The sequence below is a fragment of the Euprymna scolopes genome, chromosome 27 (genome assembly GCF_053919585.1).
Source record: "Euprymna scolopes isolate OS-2025 chromosome 27, ASM5391958v1, whole genome shotgun sequence".
Classification (NCBI taxonomy): Eukaryota; Metazoa; Mollusca; class Cephalopoda; order Sepiida; family Sepiolidae; genus Euprymna; species Euprymna scolopes.
The window spans coordinates 36655566-36681845 of NC_136508.1; the positions used below are offsets into that span (position 1 = coordinate 36655566).

Genomic DNA, 26280 nt, shown 5'->3' on the forward strand with positions numbered 1-26280 from the left:
GGGCCTCACCACTGGATATAGTTTAAGGTCATATCCAGGACCGATGTACATCGGAGAATAGGGAAATATACCTTCCATCTGGTTGATTTTGCGTTGATCGATCCTTAAAAAGAAAAATTAAAAAAACTGCAACATGAAGATTCTTATAACCAAAATCTTGCATGTATTTACAGCCTTTATTTTCCGTATTAAAAAAGGTTCATTGCTATTCAGTTCTACATCATCATTATTGACAGCTCCTGCTTGGGGCCATCACGATTCATTGACTGTTTCTTGCAACCTCTGATTGTCAACTCCCTCATGACAGACTGACTTAACTAATTTCCTACGTGTAAATCTAAAAGTCATTACGTCATTAACTCCACGTAATCGAAACACAAATCAGATGATCTACCTTTGTCACGTATTTTTGTTCTAACATTCTTCGTGAAAACATAATTAGCAGAATGACCCTTCTCTCACTGACTCCCTCCTCCTCTGACCTGAACCCACTGGGCTACTTTGTTAGGTCATATGTTGAGAACATCACTAACATGACCTCCTACAACACCAAAGCTAGCCTGATCCCTACCATGTCGAGTATTCGCCAAGCTCCTACTGGCACTTGTGGAAAAGACATGATCCCAGTTCCAGACCCGTATCGAGGTGGTGATTGAGGCTGAAGGCGGCTACATTGAATAGATGTCAGCTCTACTACATAATCAAATTACCTGAATTGATTTTGTTCAATAAAAATTTTAAAATAAGTAATGTTGTTTTCTTCAGGGCAGCAATTTCATCGTTCCACCTTGTAAAACAAAAATTGTTGTAATAAAAAAAAAAAAATGGAAAACTTACTTCGCAATTTTCCAGAAACATCTGTGTATGGATTTGATTTACGATGCAAATTGATGATTGAATAAAATACCAAAATATGGCTTAATAATGTTTTCTTTTTTTTTTTTATGCATGTGAGAAACTTTTATAGGTGACAGCTACATCAGGGAAAGTCGTCATCCAACATTATTTCTCAATTTCATCTAGATATCTGTATATTTCCGTCATATATAAAAGCATCACATCTGTTGCATGATTTCAAAGCTATTTTTCCATTCCTGTTTTCGACTGCATCATCAATTCTCGAAGAAAGGATATGTTATAAATAAATGTTTCTATTTAAAAAACACACACACACACACACACACACACACGCACACACGTTTCAGCTTTATGGTCACTATGAAAAGACTCATACTATAAAAGACCTTCTGAATCAGGGATTCCCAACCGGGGTCCACATAGATTCAAAGAGTCCACAGAAATGTTGGGGGACGGTGGTGGTGGTGGGGTGCATGAAAACAAAATATTTTATTTCTTATTTACTAGATGTATGTGTATTTATTGCAATTTTCAAAATTCTTATTTTATATTGTGAAGATGAAGAAATTGGTTTTATTAGGTTTTAGTAACCTAGAAATATATTTGATAAAAAAATATCAGATTAATTTTACTACAGAAAAAATTCAGTTCTCCCACGGAAGAATGCGGTAACAATGTGAGGGTTAGCTTTGAAATGGCGATAGTTGGTTTGCAAGAAGCAACACAACAAGTGTGTACCATATTTAAAGCAATTTTACGTCCCGTTGGTGGACCAAAAAAAAAAATAAATGAAAAAATAAAAAATAAATAAAAAATAAAGGGCGACAAAGAGACAGGCCACACTCATGCCAGGGTTTTTATAAGCTACTTCACGTGATCCCTAAAGCAGCAGGGACCGGAAATCCTGCCAGCTTAAAGAGACAAGGTAATGACTCATCAATGAGGAAGGATTGGGGGCCCCGGAAGATAAATTCAAATTTAAAAACATACTGATCAAATTATGTTAAATATTTCATCTGATAGTACACACTTGATTCTTCAAATGAAATTTGTAAAAATAAAAGAACATTTCTAAATTCATTTAATTCTGTTTTTACGTTATTGACCTTCCTAATCTGATTTGTCGAGTTCTTCAAAAATATATTAGCATAAACAGATATGGATAAATTTATCTTTAGCTGACCTTTAACAACTAAATATTTTTGTTTCAAATAGTCAAATAGAAAAGTTACTAGCCAAACTCACATGATTTTTGGAATATGACGTTTGTTCTGTGACGAGTACATACATAAATATTTTTCTATATAGTTTTTTTTTTTTTTTTTAATAAGTGTAATCTAATATATAAACAGCTATATGTCTGTCTGTCGATATGTCTTCATATTTTCAAACTATCTCCTCCGAAACTAAAAGTTGTAGAGTGATGCTAAGGGCCTCAAATGATTGGATTTTTTACAGGCCATTCTTTTATGGGGTTTTAGTTGGTTAAAATAGTTTTTAAGGGGTCAAAAATGGGTAAAAGTTGAAAAAATCGTTAAACATTTTGTATATCCATAGTTTATTTTTAATTTGTTTATATGCGTGTCATGTTGGTACAGTGGTAACGTTACCAGCTTTGAATGCTACAGTTTCGGTTTTAACTGATGGCACGTAAATACTTTTTATTTTACTTTTGAAATCACGACTCTATAGTAATAACATATACAAAATCTGGACAAATTAAAATATCATATCTTTGATAATAACCTTCCAGATTAAGAGAAAATATTAAAATAGAAATAGATCAAAGACATGACATGTTTAAAGAATAAGGAAATGCTGTTAAGTAAAATTTATATAGTCATCCACATCCAGTACTGTTTCGCTGTTCCACAGCTCATCAGTGCGGCTAGACAAGCAACTACCTCAAGCCAGGATTAAAACCCGATTGCTCAAACGATAGCCAGGGCTTCTAACCATTGCGCTATATGGCTGCTGCTATGTGGGCAGTGAATTAACAATGTTATGACATTGTACAAAGTACCTAAGCTCAATTTGTTTACACAAAGAGCATCACTTCATTTGTTAATGGTAATTTGTATATTACTTCCCAAATGCTCATCTTACTAGCTGGCAGCTTAGCGTTGCCTGGTCGTACAATAGGTTTAAACATGATATTTTATGATGATATTTTACTTTATGCAGATTGCATGTGTATTATTATAGAATCAATCCTCTATTGAGTATATATTACGAGGATTAATTTATCCAGAGGACTAATTCACAAAAAAAAAATAAAAGTAATAATAATAATGCAGTCTGTGTCTGTTTACATCATGTCAGCTGATATTTGGGCTTAATGAAAAGTCAATTCTGATTAATGCTTAGTTTTAAAATATGTAAACGAAAAAATGATTTGCAGTGATTTTAAATGGTACCTCTTCTTTTATCGTAAATTGTACTCATTAATAAGAAAAAAAAAAAAAATAATAATAATATGGTAAGGTAAGCCCATGCTTGAACACTGGATCATTCGATTTATAGTCGAATGCCCTACCACTAAGCTATATTTCCAGATTATAGTAAATCTGTTTTGTTTGTTTTTTAAGAAGAAATGATTGGCTGAAATTTTATTATCTCCCTTGCTGGTGTAACGTAAAATGTTTCTCCCGTAAAAATTCTTTTTTTTTATCTATAAGATAGGAAAACCATTTTTAAGATTGTATTTTCGATTTTCAATACTTACCGGATAAATTTCTGTAGAAACCAAAAACACTGAAATTAGCTTTATGTGAAATTTGCAAAAAGATAGGCTCAGCTGTTTTGGGACCTATGAGGAAACAACTCTCTCTCTCTCTCTCACACACACACACACACACACACACACACACACACACACACATAGTGACTTTTATATAATAGTAGATATATATTTTCCAACCAAAAAAGATAATGAAAGAGCTCTCAGACTGCTCACAAGCAAAATAAGGTTGGGATACTTTTGCCTGTCACATTAAAGAGGAAAAAATGGGCATCTGTGCATATGTACAACTTTTTTAGGTTTTAGTTGGTACATTTGGAGAGTGCATAGCAGGGGTATACAAAAAATAGTTTTCTTAAAATTCACACGCATTTCAATAATGCATGTTCATGTTTTATAAAAAATTAAAAAAAAAATTTTTTTTTTTTTTTTTCTTAACTATTTTGTGTTATTATAAGTTTCTTATATTTATTTTTTAAAAAAGCTTTCTCAACAAAAAAAAAAGTTCAGAATTCTGGCTGTGTTAGGAAAAAAAAATCTTTTTGATTAGGTCTAGAAATTGCATTTGTCTGCCCTTGTTATGCACTCTCCAAATGTCTCAAATGAAAAAACAAAAAAGTTGTACCTGTGCACAAGTGACAAAAAGTGTTTACATTTTGGGTTTTATAGAGTCTTGAAATACGGTTTCCATCGCTTAATGTGTATCTTATAATAGGGATAGCTATTCTTGTTTAAATTTAATATACTTTTTGAAATAATAATTATCACTATAAGTTAATATCAAATTTTTAAAATAAATTAAAATAATATTTTGCAGACAACTAACAGTTTTTTAAAAAATATATACAGACCCCCCCCCCATTAAGAATTGGTTTCTAAATATTAGGTTGAGGGCAAAGTTCTTGCAGAATTTTAAATTTTGATTTCAAATGATGTATTTTCAAATAAGTTTTCATTATAATACCTTTACTTTATATATCGTTTTAGAGAGCGTTTTTCGTTCTACCTAATTGTTTAAATTACAATCGTTTTAAAGCAATTGGTGGAGAAAAAGCAAATTCGCAAAATTTTATTATTTCAAGTCAAGCTACGCCGAAATGCTGCTGAAACAGCTCGCGATATCAATGAAGCATTTAGTCCAGGAACTACTACTGAACACACAGCACAATTAAAGAAATTTTGTGGTAGCGACAAGTCTTGAAGATGATGAGCATAGTGGTCGGCCATCGGATGTTGACAATGATCAATTAAGAGCCTTAGTTGAAGCCAGTTTATGCTCAACTATTCAAGAGTTTGCTTCTGCATTAGACAAAATGTATACGAAAATTTCCATCAGCTTGAGAGAGATTGGAAAAACAAAAAAAATTGATGAGTGCCTCATGAATTGAACGACAACCAAAAGAAACGCTGTTATGAAGTGTCACTAGCCTTTCTTTTACGTAACAAGAATGACCTGTTTTTTGACTGGGCTGTGATTTGTGATAGAAAGTGGGTTCTTTATGACAATTGGCGATGCTCAGCTCGATTAAATACTAACGAAGCTCCACAACATTTCCTGAAGTCAGTGTTGCACACAAATAAAAAATCACACTATTTGGTGGTATGCAACTGGTTTCATCCATTAGTTTATTTGAATGCAGGTGAAACCATCAGGTGAAGAAGTACTGTCAACAAATAGATGAAATGTATCAGAAACTGATCATCTAAATTTAAAAGTTACAAACCGCAAGAACTTTCTTAACAACCTGGCATAATTTTGAAACAATAATTATTACTATAAGGTAATCTATAATATAAATTTCACCTGTCTGTTTAAATGTATGTATGTATGTCTACCTAAAACTTAACAGAGGCAACATATTTTAACGAGATTGGCATAGTTTTGAAGCTCAACCTTTTGGACGACAAATATCAAAAAATTGGCCAAAAACATTAATTCCTCCTCCATCAGTTGGGCACTTTTCTACAAGGAGAGGTCGTTTTTTTTTTGCCAATATTTTCAAAAGACATCCCCTTTTTCGATTGATTAGCCTTAATTTAAACTTTTGCCACTTCTGATTTGGCAATGGATGCAACGGCAAAGACGTCACTTTTTTTTTTTCATGTTCTTTTCCTCCTTCATGGTACGGGTTTGAGCCTGCCTGCCTACTACCACTTTTTTTCACACACCGCCAAACACCTGGGAAACGGCGGGCACCCAGGCTAGTATCATTATAATTTTTAAATTACAAATTAGTTTTTTGCAGACAACAATCAGACCTATCAAATCGATAAGCTTAATCATAAAAACCAACAAAAATAGTTGCAAAGAGAATATAATTAAAATATAAATGTGCATGTATAAATGTGACTGTTGCTGCAGTCAGAACAAAAGGATATATTCAGAAGCAGACTATTATGAGTTTGCCGCAAAACCAGAAAACTAAGGCTAATGATTGGTTCCGGGATAATCCTCTGCGAGACAGAATAATCTATCTACATGTTATTCATACTTGGTAAATCTGCTGCCATTTTCTCAATTTCCATAAATATAATCAGACATTTTTGAGGTCTGATGTTCATAATTTTGCCTCGCAGGAATTCTTGGAAAAAAAGTAGCGAAAGGCGAACGAAGCAAATCTGCTAGAATAAGCATTTTTTTTTTTTTTTTTAATCTTCAGATCTTAACAGATATGAAGACTTTGAAAAAAAAAATCTGATGAAAAATTTCTTTTTAAATATTACATCTTTGGTACTTGTGTTGAATACAAACCTGGCTATTTTTTTTAGATAGGATTTTTAAACAGAGTTAAATTTTTACAGTATCTTTTGCGTATTAAATTTTTAGGTCAACATCTAAGAACACTTCCAGCAACAGGAAAAACATTTGTGTGAAATTTCAAAGAATTTGACTCAGTCGGGAACAAACTAACCCCTTCCACACACAAAGTGCCTCTTGTAGATAGATAGCTAGATATTCTTCAGTGACGTGGTATGCAAACATATTTAATAGAAAATGTAATATTTGCTAATATTCTTAAAACCTGAAACGGTCAGTGCATAACATATGGACAAAAGAGAGAAAGAAAATCGGATGGGAGGGGGGTTCAAAATTGTACAGTGTCATCCTACATTTCCCAATCCAATTATATGGTCAATAACTAAATTACACAAAAGATTAGAAATTAACAAATTTGAATAACAAATATTCTTGAGAAAGAAAAAAAATCTAAATCTTGTTTGAAATATGAATAAAAGCAAATCTTTCCACATCTAATGGAGTAAATATGGAGTTCATATTATTTGGATTCGTCAGACTACTGTCCTCATTTTGAGTGTTATTTTCATGTTTCAGTCGATGTAACCTCCGACCTTCTTCAGGTGTATCTTGTTGAACTCGGGAATCTTTCTGCTGAACTTAGAAGTCTTCACAGATTTTTAAACAGAACTCTTTATTTAATCCACGGAGATAGCATGTCCTCATTTCATCACCCATGACTGGGTAGAAATACTAAGTAATTTGCAATTGCATTTTTGAGGGTCACCTGCACCTAGGATTGAACCTTCAACCTCCATAAGCGTGCAACTTCAAATTGAATTTTAACAAGTACTTTATCCACTATACCATAGGTCACTGTGGGGTTTCAGGGTGATCCTAGCTAAAAAGGTAAGCTATATACTATACTTACTTAATATATACTATTACTGCAAGCTTGCCTGTATTGTAAATGCCTTCTTCTTGCTGGCAAATCAAACGATCTCATGTAGTTAGCCTTATGTTCAAGTACATTCGAAATATAATACTGTGCAAAGAAACAGTTACTCATGAAAACGAACCTCCTAAAGTAAAACCTTGAATAATTATCTAAACTCGAATGTAAAGTAATATTAAGCCGACCTTACAAATTAATAATGGTTAATTATTGGATTTTAATTAATTTATAAGATGAAACTCTAATGATTTAAACTCGATAGATAACGACACTTCCACCCATTAATATGGGGGGGGACATTATCATCAAAAGTGTCCTGAATTGTTAACTAAGCACCGGACTTACTACTTAGATATAGATAAGTCACTTGTCCCCATCCCCCCACTTTTTTTTTTTTTTTTTTAATGGAGAGTAGATAATACAGTGGATGTGTTATCGGCAGCTCCAGTAACTCTCGCTTCTCCTATTTTGTCATTCAGTCCTCATTCAATGAGTGATTTTTCTGACAAAGGGTGAAGAAATAGCTGCTTAAAGGTCGGTAGTACTTGGTGACCAGTAGTCTGAGATGTCGGAAATTTTTCTGTCTCTGTCTGTCCTTGTGGCCATGTCACTAGTAAGGGTGCTGGAGGTAAACGTTTGTCTGGGCTAACGTTATCCGCCTGATAGTCAGGGACCCGAACCTTGGATTAACCACTAAGGAGGCTGTCCTATCAGCAGGCGCAAAGTACTGGGACTGCTGTATTGCCATTTGGTGAGTGGATCTGGACCATGCAGTAGTCTCTGGTGGGGCCTCTCGATGCCATACTAGTGGGTAATTGTTACGGCTTTACCTTTTCGTGTGCTACAAAAAAAAAAAAAAAATTCCTGTCTTTTTCTCTCTTACTTTCCCTCTCTGTACTGCTCTAACCAAGTATGCCGACCTATTCCACAAATCCCCAAACCTCAACATGAAATATATCCAGAATAAAAACTCGATTAAACCTAGAACCCCATCTTTCAACGTAGACCCCTACTACCAGGTCTCCTTCTCCAACATCAGGGGTCTACGTTCCAACCTTCCAGAGGTTGAAACCCAATTACAGGAGACGAAACCGGACATATTATTTCTAAGTGAAACTGGAATAGGACCGACCACTACCCTAGACGAGTTCATAATTAACGGATACTCAAATTTAACAGCTAAATTTGACCCCCAAGATCGCCATGGGCATGGAATATGTGCCTACATTAAGGATGGCTTCCCGTGTGGCAGGGATATCTCTAGAGAAGATCCTAATTTACCCTATATGTGCTTCAGGGTTGCACTTGCTAACACCACTGCATTTATATTTGCCCTCTTTAGGCCCCACAACAGCGGAGTTACTATCTTTAAGAGCATATCTGAGAAAATTGACCACATACTGTCTTCACATCCCTCGGCTAACATCCACATATGTGATTTCAACGTCCATAACGTGGAATGGCTGACCCATTCAAATAACACAGATGATGAGGGAAGGTTTTGTCATGATTTTGCCATTGCTTATGACCTCACTCAGATTGTTCGCGAACCCACCCGTGTGCCCGATACACCCGGTCAATATGCAAGCCTCTTAGACCTTTTTCTCTCAACTTCCCCTGAGCTATGTTCATGTTCTGTTAATTCTCCTCTAGGATCCTCCGACCACTCCGTCGTATCAGTTAAGATAAAAACGAAATGTAAGAAGCCCCCAGACGTACCCCTCCACCGTACTGTATACCGATACTCTATGGCTGACTGGGATAGCTTCCGTACATTCATATCTGATTTACCTCTGCACTCCATGTTTAAAAAGGATGTGTCCTCTATAGTATCAGATCTGACCGAATGGTTAATTGTAGGCATAGACCAATTCATACCATCTAAAAAATTTCAACAAAAACCTAACAGCCAGCCATGGTTCTCCCCAGAATCTGCTGCTGCTATCACGCACAGAAATCACTTTTTCCATAGCTACCAACGTAATAGATGCACTGAAACTAAAGCTGCTTTCAGGTCTGCCAGCAACCACTGTAAAAGAGTAATCAAAAATGCAAGAGAGCTATATGCCCAGTCTGTTAAATCCAAGGTAGCTGATCAGCGGCTTGGATCCCACCAGTTTTGGCAAATAACAAATAAAATCCTGAACAGAAGTGTGCATTCTATACCAACCATTATCAATGGACCAGAGGTCATCTCGTCAGCGTCAGACAAGGCCAAACTATTTGCAAAGAACTTTGCAGCTAATTCTACCCTATGCGTCGAAGGCCATCAACTCCCCATATTTCCTCCTATAACACAGAACAAGCTAGGTAACATACAAATATCCGTGCAGGAGGTCGCCAAACTAATAAAGAACCTAGATTCCAGTAAAGCAACTGGCCCTGATGGCATCCCAATTATAGTGTTAAAAAAGCTTCAATCAGAAATGCTCCCATACTTACGAAACTATTAAAGCGCTGCCTTAAGGAGAAGTGCTTTCCGACTCCCTGGAAGACCTCTTCAGTTTGCCCTATATTTAAGAATTCAGGTGATAAGTCATCTCCCTCTCAATACAGACCTATAAGTCTCCTGTGTGTTATGAGTAAGTTGCTGGAATCCATATTAAATAGAGAAATAGTCAACCACCTCAGCAGAAATAACCTACTTAGTGACACACAATATGGTTTCCGCTCTGCAAGATCTACCGCAGATGTGCTGACGGTTATATCCCACAGGATAAGTGAATCTCTTGACAAAGGCTTCCTTTCTAGGGCAATTGCTCTTGACATATCAAAGGCCTTTGACAAGGTATGGCATAAGGGTCTACTTCACAAGATTTCCAGCTACGGTATAACGGGAAATGTTTTCTCAATCATTAAATCATTTCTCTCCGATAGGCTCATAAGAGTAGTGGTCGATGGACAAAAATCGGAGGCCTGCAATATAAATGCTGGAGTCCCCCAGGGGTCAATCCTGGGCCCAACTCTCTTCCTGATCTACATCAATGACCTCCCTAAACACATACTTAAATCATTCGTTGACATCTTTGCTGATGACACAACCATCTACGGCAACACATCAAAGGCTGTAAATGACAAAGTTCTCTCTGATTCTCTCTCCTCTGATCTCGAGCGCGTGGTTCAGTGGGGGAAGATGTGGCTGGTTACCTTTAATGCATCCAAAACCAAACTCCTATCCTTACATCATCAACGCTCTGATCCCCGGCTGGCATCAATTGTGATGGATGGCTCTCGTCTGGGTGAGGCTCCGTGTTTGGACAAGCTTCTGGGTTTGACCTTTACTCCTGATCTGAAATGGAACGCGTACATCAAGTCTGTTGCCAAAGTCGCTGGAAAGATGGTGGGATCCTTCTACCGCTCGAGAAGATATCTCACTACTGATGCAATTCTCTATCTATATAAAAGCCAAGTACGTCCAAGGATGGAATACTGTTGCCATATCTGGGCAGAAGCTGCTAAAAACAGCCTATCCTGCCTTGACAGAGTACAAAATAGACTTCGTGGCTTAGTGGGGTATGCCCTTTTCTCTACCCTGCAACCTCTCTCCCACAGAAGAGACGTTGCGAGCCTGTCCTTGTTTTATCGTTATTTCCATGGCAGATGCTCGTCTGAACTCCAATCTCTGGTCCCCCCTCGCCAATCTTTCATGAAAAACACCCGTCTAGCTGAATCCACTGTGAAAAATTTCCCCCACTCTATATCTGTGCCTAAATCAAAACGCGGATTCCATGAACAAAGCTTCTTTCTTAGAACTGCACGCCTGTGGAACTCTGTTCCGTCTGCCTGCTTCCCTCCGGACTACAACTTGGATGTCTTCAAGTCCAATGTTAACAAATTCCTAATGAACCGCCCCCTTAAGTAAACACTTCAGCAAATCTCCACACTAACTTAATGTACTTGCAATAACCCTTATCCCTGAGTGGCTTCCGGGCCTTGATAAGTGGTGATCACTGTAAAAAAAAAAAAAAAAAAAAAAAAAAAAAAGCTCAATATTTAAAAATAGAGCAATATATCAGTTTAATGGTTAAAGTTAAATTCTGAAAATCAAAATATAAACACATATTCGAGTTAAGAATTTATTGTTTGACACAAGGAATATATAGAGGGGAGTTATGTTATATATACTCTTTATTTTTACAAAAGCATTTCTATGTCACTACACATTCATGAGCATGTTTCGGTCAACCAGTTATAAGTAACTAGACCTCTTTGGGCAATACTGCTTATACAAAATTAGAATCCGTAATGGAAATTGGGGGGAGGTTTGAAATAACTTTTGAAATATTGTTTTTTCTTCCAGAAGCCAGAGTTGCACCAAATGAAAGTCATGCTGTTTGGTGGTCTGCAACCGGTCTCATTCATTAGTTTTATTTTAATGCAGACAAAACTATTATGGTGGAGAAGTACCGTCAACAAATGGATAAAATGCATCAGAAACTTTTACAACAACACCCAGCATTAGTCAACAGAAAAGGCCAAATTCTCTTTCATGACAATGCCAGACTGCATGTTGCTAAACTGACCCTACAGAAATTGAACAAATTGGGCTATGAAACTGCCTCATCCACCATACTCTCCAGACCTATCACCTACCGACTACCACTTTTTAAAACATCTCGACAACTTTGTGCATGAAAAATGTTTCAAAAACCTAAGTGATATCAAAAACGCCTTCAGTGATTTCATTGCTACCAGAACGCAAACTTTTTACGTTATGGGCATAAATGCACTTATTTTGCATTGGCAAAATTGCGTTGATTCTGATGGTGCTTATTTTGATCAATAAATTTTTGTTTGAGCCGAGTTATGTTCATCTGAATTGAAAAGTTAAAAACCTCATCAAGCTGATGTAGGAGGGGAATGGGGATTCATTTCTGAGACGGTCTCTCCTCATCAAGTTTAGCCGAATCCACATGTCCAATGGGAAAGATGGACTTTTTCATGATGCTTATGGACTACATAGACACATTCTTCAAGCCAGAAATTGTCAAAGCAAGATTCAGTTGCTCAGGTATCTATTTTTTCCATGCCTAAATGGTCCCTAGAAAAGTCTGCCTCGTGTCACTGGAGCCTTTCACGTCTTTCACATCAACTTCTCCAGTATTTGCACTGTCCCCCACTCCAAGACCCTCATCTTCAGCTCCCTCTACAAGACATTTACCCTCAGACATGCCAGTTTCTGGACACTGAGGAATATTGCAGAATTGAAAGAGGGGATGGCATTAACTGGGTTAAGTGTGGCATCTGTGATTCTTGCAATCACATACAGTGCACCAGCATCAACATTTCACTTAAAGACTTCTAAAATGAAGAATGGCTGTATCATTATTGCAAACAGTATCCCTGGTGCTAAATGCCACAAGAGATGGCGCCTATTGCCCCAGGTAACTGAAATTTGTGGAAAGTTAACCAGAGTTCAAATGTTATTTGTTTAAACAAAATAACATCACACATATATTGTGCTCATGACAGTCCAAAAACACTTCCAAAACCAACTTTTATGAAAATGTAACAAAGTCAGTGAAAAAAGGTGATGCCTAATACGCCGGCTTACACTGCAATGTAATCACGTATAGAAGTGAAACTTGGCAAGTGAAGGTTGAGGACAGGTGTTGCATGGAGAGAAATGATATCAGAATGATACGATTAATGCATAATATGAGTCTTAAACCCAGGATTAGATCTGATTACTTCAGAGGAAGATTAAATCTGGGAATATAGGGAGAACAGAAAACTTTGATAGTATGGTCACATTGAAAGAATGGATGCGAGTTCTTGCATTAGTAGATGTAGACCAGTTGAGGTAGCAGAGTCAGTTGGTAGGGGAAGGAAAACATGGTTAGAGAAGTGATAAGAATGGATTAGAGAGAAAGCAGGATAATAAAGATAGAGCCAGAGATAGGTTGGTTTGGAAGTCAATTTGTAAAAGTTGTCGAACACATGCCAGTTTGTAAAATGGACTATGAAATAATAACATGATGATTATGATGATGAAAATATAGCAAACAGAAAAATGTATTGGAAAATCAGTAGCATTGCAATCAAATTGGAACAGTTTTTTTGTTTTCTTTTCTTTTAATTTTTTTTTATTTATTGATGTTTTTTTTTTCTTTGAGATGAAGTTTCATAATTTGTGCATTCATTTTTTTGTGGACTGTTATCCTCATCTTCATAGTTGTTGTTGTCGTTGCTTCACCACATTTCAGCCAACTCATCCTCTGGCCTTCTTCAAGTGATTAACCTCAACGGGATGGGAACGCTGAGTCTTGTAACTTATCCCCAATAATTACTGCCTTCCATAGTTGTCTCAACATGTTTTGGCCACTAATCTTCTAGCCTGCTTTGGTAGGATTGAATCCGCTATCTCCAGATAATGTTCACCTGGAACTGTAGAGAATCAACACCTCTATCCACTGGGCCACGGGCCCTAAAGGGCAATTAAGGTTTGATTTTATGGTCTTATAAATCCAATTTTTGTCTGGTCTTTCATTGTCGGGTCCATAGCGAATGGTATTTTTTCCTATCTCTTTGCAGTTAATCACCTGAAGAAGGCCAGAGGATGAGTTTGTCAAAATGCAATGAAACAATAACAACTATGAAGATGAGGATAAAAGTCTGCAAAAAGAATGAATGCACAAGTTTTTTTGTTTTGTTTTTTTATAGAAATTGCTCCAGACAAGGCATGTAGCCATTTAATGAAAGAAGCTAACAAAAACTCAAAAATGATAGATGCAAAAATAGAAAATTTATGTTGGCCTTAATTTTAAAAAGATACAGGTAGAAGGAAAACATTATTATTATTATAAATATACTAGCGGTTCAACCCAGCTTTGCTCGGGCCCTATGTACTTTTCATAACTTTATGTGCACATATATATATATATATATATATATATATATATATATATTACAAAGTTTGACTTATGTCCAAGTAACCTACATCTAAAATTTTAAGTGTTTAGACCCAAAATTGGCGGAGGAGTTTGGTAGAGTCTGCGAAAGTCAACTTTTTCAACTGCAATCTGTTGGCAGCCAAATTTTCACCCAAAAACCAATTAAAAAGCTTGTCCTATGTCTGAATACACTTTATGTAAAATTTCAAATGTTTAGACCAAAAATTGGCTGAGTAATTTGGTAGAGACCACAGAGGTAAAATATTTTTTAACTTTTACCTCAATTTTGACCCCTTAACATTTGTTTTGGACTCGAATCAAATTAAAAAATTTGATCCATGTCCAAGTAATCTACATCTAAAATTTCAAGTGTTTAGACCCAAAATTGGCAGAGGAGTCTGGTAGAGTTTTCAAAGGTCAAATCATTGAACTTTAACCTCTTGACAGCCAAATTTCTGGCCGAAAAATAATTAAAAAGGTTTTCCCAAATCTCAATATCCCTTATGTCAAATCTTGAGTCCCTAGACTGAAAATTAACAGAGTAGTTTGGTAGAGAAATGTAAACACACAGACAATTTTATTTTTATAGATATATAGATTATTTGGATCATTCAGACTACTGTTCTCATCTTGAGTTATTTTCACAATTGATATAACCTCTGACATTTGTCAGGTGTATCTTGCTGAACTCTGGAATCTTTCAAGTCAAACTGTACAGAATTTCAAATGAAACTATTCAATCCATGAGGGTAACATGCTCTCATTTTGTCAGCCATTATTGTGTAGAAGTCTTATGTTATATGGAATTGTTTTTTGAGTATTGATCGCATTGAAGATTAAATCTCCAGAAGAGTGCATTTTATCGTCTGAATTTTACCAAGTACTTTATCCACTACGCCACGAGTCTTTTTTTTTTTTTTTTTTTTTTTTTTTTTTGCTGACAAATTTTCTATTCATGACGTGGCTGGCAAAGCAGTTATTATGAACGCTGGGAAAACAACCCGTAACTGGTTTAAACTATTAGGAAGCTCAGATTATATAATATTGTTCATGTTTGTTATTACTATAATTAGCAAAAGTACGTTTTTGTGACAGTTTCACAGTTTTGTTGTGTGTGTTTGTATATATATATATCTATATGTGTGTGTGTGTGTGTGTGTCCGTGTGTTTGTATATATATATATATATATATATATATATGTGTGTGTGTGTGTGTGTGTGTGTGTGTCCGTGTGTTTGTTTGTTTTGTTTTGCAGTACTTTTTGAATGAATTCAATTATTTATACAGAAGTGCATTTTTACCTAAATGCGATTTGGAAATAATTTTCACTTTGACCAATTTGGTACACCGAAATGGGGAGCTGTATATGTATTGTTTTTTAAATATAATATCCACTGACATGCGTTTCGTCGTCTATGCCTCATCAGATTCAGCATCTCGCTAGATTCAGCCACTCTGATGAGTTGTAGACACTAAAACACATGTCAGTGGATAATTTTTTGTTTTAAATAATATAAATCTTTTTTTTTTTTTACTTACAGTCAGTCCTAACAAGGCATATCGCCACTTGGATGTAATAGGGGCTACTATTTGGGACCATGCTTAAGAAAGATTAACAAGATGTTGGTTTACATTACATTTGAACTTCTGCATATCAGTACAGACAGGGTAGCAGGTAGGGAATTCCAAAGTCTAGCTGTTCAAAGAAAGAAACTATTAGAGTAAACAGCTTTCTGGCATTTAAGGACCTCAACAGTGAAGGAGTGTGATTTTGTTGCTAAGCAGGTTTGTCGGGATATGTATGTCGAGGGGGCACAAGTGCAACGAGTTCATCAGAGCACATTCCATTATGCAACATTGCAGCGATAGCACAGGGGTTAGAGCCCAGTTGACAAAGTGGGACCTATTAGATTGCAGACATTTTTTGGACCCTATCCAAGAGGGAGAGACGAATGATAGATGCACCAGCTCAAATGTGGCAACAATACTCCATGCATAGGTGAATGGTGGCCTTGTAGAGGTACAGGATACTTTCAGGTGTGAGTCGTCTTCTAGCACGATAGAGGGAACTCACCTTCTTTGCAGCAGCCTTTGCAATGTCCTCAATGTATTTGTTCCAGTTTATATTGCCTATGAATGTTAAGCCAAAGAGTTTGAAGGAACAATTCTCAGATAGGGAGTTATTAGTCATGGATATCGGTGGTTGGAGAGGCGTCTATATAAGTGTTGAGTTTGCTAATGAACAGCTGATTGTAACAATTTCTTGTTGACAAATGCTACTATCTCTCTAAAGGAGGAGGTAATGCCTAGAAGGATGGTTTCATGACTATTCCCCCAAGGAGGAAGTAATGCATGGTACTATTAATGAGGGGGGCATGTAATGTCTGGAATAACACCAAAACAGACACTACACTACCCTCTAAAAGGCGGGTGTAATGCTTAGGAGGATTGCTGCATAACAAAATACTACACTACCCCCTTCCACTAAATTGGGCAATTAAAACAAAGAGTAAAGAAAATTACAAAAAAAGAAAAAAAAATAACAGTAGAGTTTCGGCTTTAGACAGACAGGTACCAAATCTCCATAGCAAGAGCACTTAAATGATTGATATGATTGATTAAAAATGTAATTTGAAAAATAATTTGAAAAAAATGAAAAAAATTTTTTTAATTAAAAATGATTTTAAAAATTCAAAAATAATTCCAACATTTAAACTAATTAAAAAAAACTAATTTTTTTTAATTATGCCAGTTAATTAAAAAATTAATTAAAAATATAATAATTCCAAAAATAATTAAAAATATAATAATTCCAAAAATAATATAATAATTCCAAAAATAATATAATAATTCCAAAAATAATATAATAATTCCAAAAATGATTAAAAATATAATAATTCCGAAAATAATTAAAAATATAATAATTCCAAAAATAATTAATATAATAATTCCAAAAATAATTAAAAATAATAATTCCAAAAACAATTAAAAATATAATTCCAAAATAATTAAAAATATAATAATTCAAAAAGTAATTCAAAATATAATAATTCAAAAAATAATTAAAAATATAATAATATATATTGATTGAATGCTAATATTATATCAATAATTGTAAAAAAAAAAATTTCTTTCCACTTAATAAAATCTATGAACAAAAATTTGATCTTGATGGTATGAATACATTCTGAATGCTAGTATTTACCCTATGTGCCTAGAAAGATGTGGAATGAATGTAACATAGTCCAGGAACCAACACATTGTAAGCTCAGTCACAAAGAAGATAAAGAACAGGGAAGAACAACTCGCTTTTTCTTTGTAAGAATAACGCTTACTTCCTCATTGTTACGTTCATGATGTCCCCACATGATCGTCTTCTCAAGCATCATTCATGCCTTTAACGTGATCTCAAGTGTTCTCCACCTCTCTAATGTGATCTTTCTTTTTATTACAGTCTTCCTTTCTTTACCGGTGACGTCATTTCGCATGCATTCATGCTATGTTACAGGAAAAGCCAGCACACAAGAAGAGGTGTACTCTGGCCTACAAAAAATGCTAGAGCAACCTCATCTGCATTTCCTATTAGGAATACTTCAGGTGATTAATAAACTAAGCTATTCTCAAAGGGCAAGAAGGTAAAGCCTGGGAAGATGGACCCCCAAGAACTGATTGTTGGGGATGGCTCCTTGTCTGGTTGAAAAACGGCCAATAACTGGTTTAAATTACGAGAAGGCACAAAGTATATATTGTTGATACTGCTATTACTAAAATATGAAAACAAAAAAACAAAAATTGCGAATTAAAAAAAAACAAAAACTGAATATATTTTGAACTGGTGTTACTGAGGTTTTTATTTCAACACCAAAATCAAGAGTCAAAATCATTTCTGAAATAGTTTTTTCCTTTTTGATTGAGATATGTTGTTGGTCATGTCCAGTTCTAGGTGGCCCATCTTTCTTTTTCTTTCTTTTGCCTTCTTTCTTTGATAAGGGTTAGTTAATTGCTAATCACACAAGACTGAAGAATGCTAACGAAGCTGCCTAGTCATTTAAAAAAAATTTTTTTTTTTTTGCAGGTCAGAGTGCTTTTTCTTGGGACGCACTGGCTCTTTAATCCTACTTTCCAATCCTAGTGTCTAATTTTCCCACCGTGAGAAGTAGATAAATACTACTGAAGAGGAATAACAGAAGAGGACACCAGCTGCTAAGACATTGGTGGATTACTTCCCCTTAGGCAAAGGATAACCTTGATATTTGGAGGTGAAAACATGTCTTCCCCAGCTAAGATGTCACGTTTTTTTTTACACCTTTTCCTCTTTCGCGTTACAGGATCGAGCCTGCCTACTATCACTTTTTTAACACCTCTCTCCACCTGGGCTGCCTACCGTTGTTTTGCTACTACCACTTTTTTTTTTTTTGGGGGGGGGTCTTTACTACACCACCTTGACACACCTGGGCAACCCCGCTTTCTCACCGAAAAGCTGATTTGTCAGTGTGAAATAAAAGCAATATATTTTTTATAGATCAACTGTGTTGTGATTTTTACTTCGCTGTCAGTGTGTGTGTGTATATATTTGTACCAGCGATAAAAGTAGATGTTGACACTTATATAGACTGGACAAACGCATTCTGAACAATCGACCACAGCGAAAATTTAACAGTATTTGTAAAAATACTGTTTAATTTTGCTTAAAAAAAAAAAAAAAAAGAAAAAAAAAAAAAAGCTACAATAAGCAAACATTTTATCAGTCTGTTTAATAAAAGGTTTCTTTCAACCATGTTGGTGATTTCACGTGACTGTTATTGCTTGAATTGTTTTATGACGCAATACAAATGAGGTGACAATGTGTTTCAGTTTCTTGAATGGTTTGGAAACATCTAAAAATAAACTGAATGATAGTGCTGGAGAACTAATATGAAAAGAGATAAGAAAGAATAGGTTTATCAACAATGAAACATAACAAGGGTCATGAGGATTGATAACATGTTTGACAACACAAGAGCAACGTGCAGACAACAAAAATAAATGAACAAAAAAAAAGTAAAAAGTAATAAAATAGGAATCAAACACAAAAAAATAAAATCGATGAAAACAAAAGAAAACCAGAAAAAGTAAAAGTTAAAAAAACAAATACAAAAAAAAAAAACAACTAACCTTCGACATTCTTGAAATTTTCTTTATAGTTCAAGAATGTTAAGATTTTTCTATTCAATTTATTAATTCAAGACAAAAAAAATGCCATTTCAAACTTAATTGTGGCGGTCCAATGAGAATGCTATTTCAATGTTAAATAATGTTAGTTTGTATAACTAACGAAAATGTTTTTTCAAACTTAAGCGTGACAACTCAATGAAAATGCTATTTCAAACTTAAGCATGAGAGCCAAACAAAAATGCTTTATTTTGTACACTGATTTCTATAAGAGATTCTACCATCAGTTATGCTTAAGTTTAAAGCAGTAATTTCATTGCCAAATATGGAGATAATATGAACATGTTATTTTATCATTATATTATACTAGCTGTCCCAACACTGCATTGCCAGTGAGTATTCATACTTGCAACATGTCCTAAGCTGCTCTTGTTAACTCTTTGATATATAAATAGTTGGTAAAACTTGTTGATTGTTCTGTTTTGGGGTTGTTTTGTAAATCAGTTTTAATCTTTATTTTTTTTTAATTGCACATGCGCGTATACAATCAAAAGTAATCGAAAGAATAACATTCAACAATCATACTTTTTATATAAAAACGAAAGATTTGTTTTTTTTATAAAAATAAAATTTTATCAACAAAAACGAAATATAATTTTTAAATGAAAAAAGCTAATTTGGTAAAAATTTTTTTTTTTTTTTTTTTTTTACATTAAGTCTAACTCACTGTGTACATTCAAAATACTTTTATAGGTTTTCGGGTATGCTGTCAATGAAGAAAGGTTTTCACAATAAACACCCCAACCTTCCCATGTTAAGAATGGCTTTCAGAATAGACACCTCTCAACCTCCCCATGTTAAGAAATAAACACCCCAACCTTGTCAGCATACCCTATAAAAGTTGACATTTCAAATGTGAACAGTGAGTTTTCGATTTTGATGGTGCATGCCCAATTTAAAATAAAAAAGATTAAAATGGAACGAAATTTAAATTTCCATTCCATTTTTAAAACAACCCCAAAACAGAGTGATCTTGACGAGTTTTTAAGCAGAGTTAGATCATAATAGAAGTTATCTCATTGATTTATTTATATATATATATATATATATATATATATATATATATATATATGAAAAAGCATTTGCGTAAACATTACGTAGGTTAATTAATAATCTTTGATAGTTAATTATGAATCAAATAAAAAGCATGCCTTGCTTGTTTTCATATGGGAAGCCATATCAACGGTTGACAAAAGAAAAACAAATCAATTAACACTTAACATGTTTTAGTTTTATACACAGATGGAGAAACATATCTGATTTATTTATGTGACACACGAAGAAAGTACACGTAATCACAACTTTATATAGCAACAAAAAAAAACAAAGGAAAGCAACTCCAAGTTACCTAAACTCTTTCATAAAAAAATAAGCAGAAATCTAGAGCCATCAAAAGGGAGACAACTCCAACTTTCACAGCATTAAAAACATGATAGCAGTTGAAATCTATTTCGCATTGAAATTAATGTATAGCAAATACAAGTGCTATTTTATAATTAAGAAACAGCTAATTTCCAGATTTGCAGTCCTGTGTTTAAAAAAAAGGAAAGGAATAATTTCAGTAAATCACATTTTCTTTCAAAAAAACATTCTACGAAATGTGTACTATAATAATTGCAACTATGTTAAAGTTTTCATAAAATAAACTATATAATTAGATCCCTGCTAAAGTTTAACTCAGTATTCTGTCTAAGTGTTTTGCTTTTAACCATGACACAACAGCGACAATTATGAAAATTGTTATTCAATTTAACACAGAAATGAAACGCTTTTGTATTATTTAGATTATTCAGACTACTGTTCACGCTTTGAGTGTTTTCTCACAACGTTCCGTCAAGCGTGTCTCATCGAACTCTGGAATGTGTATGGAATCCTTTATTTAATTTATGGGCGTAGCATGTGGTGTATGCATTTCTGAATTTCTATTATCTAATATATATATATATATATATATATATATATATATTGCATGCATGTGTATATGCGTGCGATTGTTTATCTAAAGTTCGTTGTGTGTGTGTGTGTGTATTTAAATACAGTTCATGACGGAACAAGAATATATATAAATACCTTTACAACACAAAGGACGAATGACTACAACAACCATGATGAGGAAGTCAGTCCGACAATCTCAATCAATGAAAAAACCTCATCTCAAAAATACAGACAATTACTAATGTGTTCATATTCATTCATATTCATTAAATGTGTTCATATTCATTCATATTCATTAAATGTGTTCATATTCATTCATATTCATTAAATGTGTTCATATTCATTCATATTCATTAAATGTGTTCATATTCATTCATATTCATTAAATGTATTCATATTCATTAAATGTGTTCATATTCATTCATATTCATTAAATGTGTTCATATTCATTAAATGTGTTCATATTCATTAAATGTGTTCATATTCATTCATATTCGTCAAATGTGTTCATATTCAATATTCGTCAAATGTGTTCATATTCAATATTCGTCAAATGTGTTCATATTCAATATTCGTCAAATGTGTTCATATTCAATATTCGTCAAATGTGTTCATATTCAATATTCGTCAAATGTGTTCATATTCAATATTCGTCAAATGTGTTCATATTCAATATTCGTCAAATGTGTTCATATTCAATATTCGTCAAATGTGTTCATATTCAATATTCGTCAAATGTGTTCATATTCAATATTCGTCAAATGTGTTCATATTCAATATTCGTCAAATGTGTTCATATTCAATATGCGTCAAATGTGTTCATATTCAATATGCGTCAAATGTGTTCATATTCAATATGCGTCAAATGTGTTCATATTCAATATGCGTCAAATGTGTTCATATTCAATATGCGTCAAATGTGTTCATATTCAATGAGGGGGGGATGATAAGTTTCACAGCTACTGTAATTATCAGACCATCTGCTGAACAGATCAATCAGAAAATGGATCAACACTAACTTTGGGTGCAAACCTTAGAAATATAATATCAACTGATTAAATTCATAAATGAGATAACTTTAATAATATCTGACCTAAATAAAATTATGTAACTTATTAACTACACACACACACATTATCTTATATATAAAACTTATGTCTCCATTTTTTTCAAATTGTATCTTCTCTGAGACACAAGGTCACAGAGCAACACGTCAACTGATTGCATTTTTTTGTGAACCGTTTTTCATGGGTTTTTAGTTGGTAAAAATAGCTGCTAAGAGGTGTAAATTGAAAGAAATTGGATTGTGACAGATGTAATTCGACTTAAAATTCATTTGTACAGATGCACAAATATATATGCATTTATATGTTAAAGATGATTCTTGCTTTTTAGCTATTTCTTATTTATCTGATGGAGCTCAAATGGTAGTGTTTTAGCCTGAAGTGCTAAATGTTTTGGTTTTGATTTTAGCTGATGGCACCAAAGACATTTTGTTTTACTTTTGAAATCACTACTCTATATTGGGTACAATATAATAATCAATAGAGAATTGGCTCTATAATAATAAATACGAAATTTGCATGAATTAAAATATCATATCTTATAACCAGGCAATGGCAGGCACCCTGCTAGTATATATATATATATATATATATATATATATATATATATATTTATAGTCATCGACATACAGTCCTGTTTCGTTGTATCACAACTCATCAGTGCCGCTAGACTAGCATCTCTCCCAAGCCAAGGATTGCACCTAGAACTGTTGTATTGACAGTCGGCAGTTCTCCCACTCGACCACAGAAGAGATGCCCGCAAATAACTCATCGGAATGTCTATTTAAATAGACATTCGCCACCACTCTTACAGTGCTCAAACAACGAGCTTCGCATTTTTCAGCCAATTATATATATATATATATATATATATATATATATATATTCAGAGGTAGAAATGGTAAAAAAAAAACAGAATAAAAGTGCTCAACATGTTACTAGAGCTGAATGTTTTCTTTTATTTTACAACCTTAAGTATTAACTTAATCCATTAGAACTGTTTTCGCTTTCTGACTTTTACCGTCTGACGAAGCAGACAGTAAATTTTTGTCTGTGGAAACAATTGTAATGGATTAAGTCAAGACTAGAGGTTGTAAAATAACACACACACATGCACATTATACATATATATATATATGTATTCACTTATATTTCCCTCCTTTTATATATACCAACCCTTATTTAAGAAGCTCAATGTAATTATAGAGCATATAATGAATGAATGACAAAAGTCTATATTCCAAATTTCATGATGTTGACCATCTTACAATTTATTCCTTTAATTCAGTTGACATTCACAATTTTTGCCCTTAACTCATCAGAAGAAATAGCAACAATCAATCCACCAAAAGGAAACAAAATGCATTTGGACATGATTAAAAAAATCCGAAAATTGGAAGAGAAGCTGCAAATACCTAATAGTTTGCTTACATTACGCCATTTTGAACTTTGAAATAAAGTCACTAAAACCCGCATATTCATATTAAAAAATTACATTAATTTAGATATATTCTGCCAAAAATGTTCTATTTTAGTAATTAATAAACTTATTATTTATAATTAATATACCCATATTTACCCAAATAACATCAATGAGTATATAATCTATTGCATTTTTACATATCCACTCAATTTATATGAAACGTTTATTTATTCATATATATATATATATATATATATATATATATATATATATATTCGGAGACAAGATACAGCAACATACCCAAAGATATACTGACTGAACTTAAAACAAGTTTTCTAATGGAACCCAATAAGGAACAAAAATAATAACTTTGATAATTGTCTGGTCTGATTATTTCATTGCAAACACACTAATGCATTAAATAACATATTACATTTTTCATAATTCTTGGATATGTTACTAATTTCGACAATTATTTTTCATAATTTAAACCATCCTTATCGTCCTTTCTTACTAACATAATTAATTTCATATATTTCCTGAGCTGATTATTTTATTATAAACACACAATCGCTTAACTCACATTTAATCTTCGTTCATAATCCTGGATATGTTACTAATTTCGACAATTTTTATAATTAAAAACCCACATTATACCTCTCCTTCCTACTTATATATTTGATATATTGTCTGGGCTTATTATATCATTACAAACACACCAATCAAGTAACTCACATTTCATCATTTTTCATAATTCTTGGATATGTTATTAATTTCGACAATTTTCATAACTTTAACCCACTATGTCGCTCCCTCTTACTTAAATAATAACTCCGATATATTGCCTGGGTTGATTATTTCATTACAAACAAATCAATCAATTTTGGGTATTCTCATAGTATATATGTTTCACCTATCTTATCCAATCCCGGGTGACGCCGCATATTCTTCTAATATATATCATTCACCTATCTCATTCGATCCCGGGCAATGCTGGGTATTTTGCTACTATATAGTAGCAAAATACCCACCTATCTCATTCAATACAGGGCGACGCATTCTGATAGTATATATCTGCACATCTCATTCAATCCAGAGACTGACTTCATATCCGTCACCCCACTGTTGAAAATATACATTAAATAAAGTAATGTTTTAATCGTAAACTGTTTCAGCCATTTCCGGGACTGACTTTATATCCCCCCCAACCCACTGCTAAAAATATACATGAAATAATGTAATGTCTAAATAGTAAACTGTTTCAACCATTTCTGGAACTGACTTATAATGCCCAACCCACTGTTGAAGATATACATGAAATAAAGTAATGTATAAATCGTAAACTTTTCAGCCATTTCCGGGACCAACTTCTTATCTCCCATCCTACTGTTAAAAATATACATTAAATAAAGTAATGTCCAGAACGTAAATGGTTGCAGCCAGAACCGACTTCATATTTCCCACCCCAATGTTAAAAATATACATTAAATAAAGTAATGTGTAATGCGTAAATGGTTTCACCCATTTTCGGGACTGATTTAATATCCCCCACCCCACTGTTAAAAATATACATGTTTAAATCGTAAATGGTTTGAGTAATTTCCGGGACTGACTTCATATCCCGTAACCCACTGCTTAAAATATACTTGAAATAAAGTAATGTTTAAATCATAAACTGTTTCAGCAGCTTTTCGAAAGTAATACATAAAAAAATTAACACGGTTAGGGACTAGGCAACCATTGCTTCAACATGAATTTCTGAGTGTAGTATCAGTTTCAGCATTCCAGTGACTTAAATCCTCCCTTTTTTGGTCTTGGTTAATGGAGGAAAATCCTTCATTACTGATACAATTGTTATTTTTGTTATTGACCAGAGTGCCCCTTTTGGGGAGCTGGTTTCCCCCTAAATTTATAACCGACCTCATGTCCAATTCCGCCCTTGTGGGGAGGCAAGTAAACAAAACAAAATAATCAGAACGGACATTTTCCAGGGTATTTTATAATTAATCAGAAGTGACATTTCCAGGGCATTTTGTGATTAAATCAAATAACTTTTTCCAGTTACTTTTTTAACATTAAAACTTAGTTACATTAAACATAGTACCTATTCACAATGCCTCTCCACGGGACAGATTTAGACACCGGGGTTGCTTTTTAACGTGGAGAAAAACTTGTCTTAGTCGTAAAGGATTTCTCTTCCACTGAGAGACAAGAAATTGAAATGTAGCACATGAAGAACAGATACTACACTTTGATCTTAGCCAAAAGGCCAAGAAAGACGAATCATTTTTATTAGCTTTGCCTCAATAGCGACATCAATTTTTTTTAATATTCCTTTTACAGGGTAACAAGTTTCCACTTTTCTTTTTTAGGGATGCACAGCATGATAACGGACGGAGCGATAAGCGTAATAATATAATGATGATGATGATAATAATAATGATGATAATAATAATAATAATA

At 33.9% G+C, this 26280-nt stretch overlaps 1 protein-coding gene and 1 pseudogene across 2 annotated transcripts in view; both read right to left on the minus strand.

The window, feature by feature from the left end:
• LOC145248829 (proprotein convertase subtilisin/kexin type 7-like) overlaps positions 1-26280 on the minus strand; it is a 159518-nt gene that overhangs the window by 76513 nt on the left and 56725 nt on the right. The window lies entirely within an intron of this gene.
• On the minus strand, positions 26002-26098 carry LOC145249167 (U2 spliceosomal RNA; annotated as a pseudogene).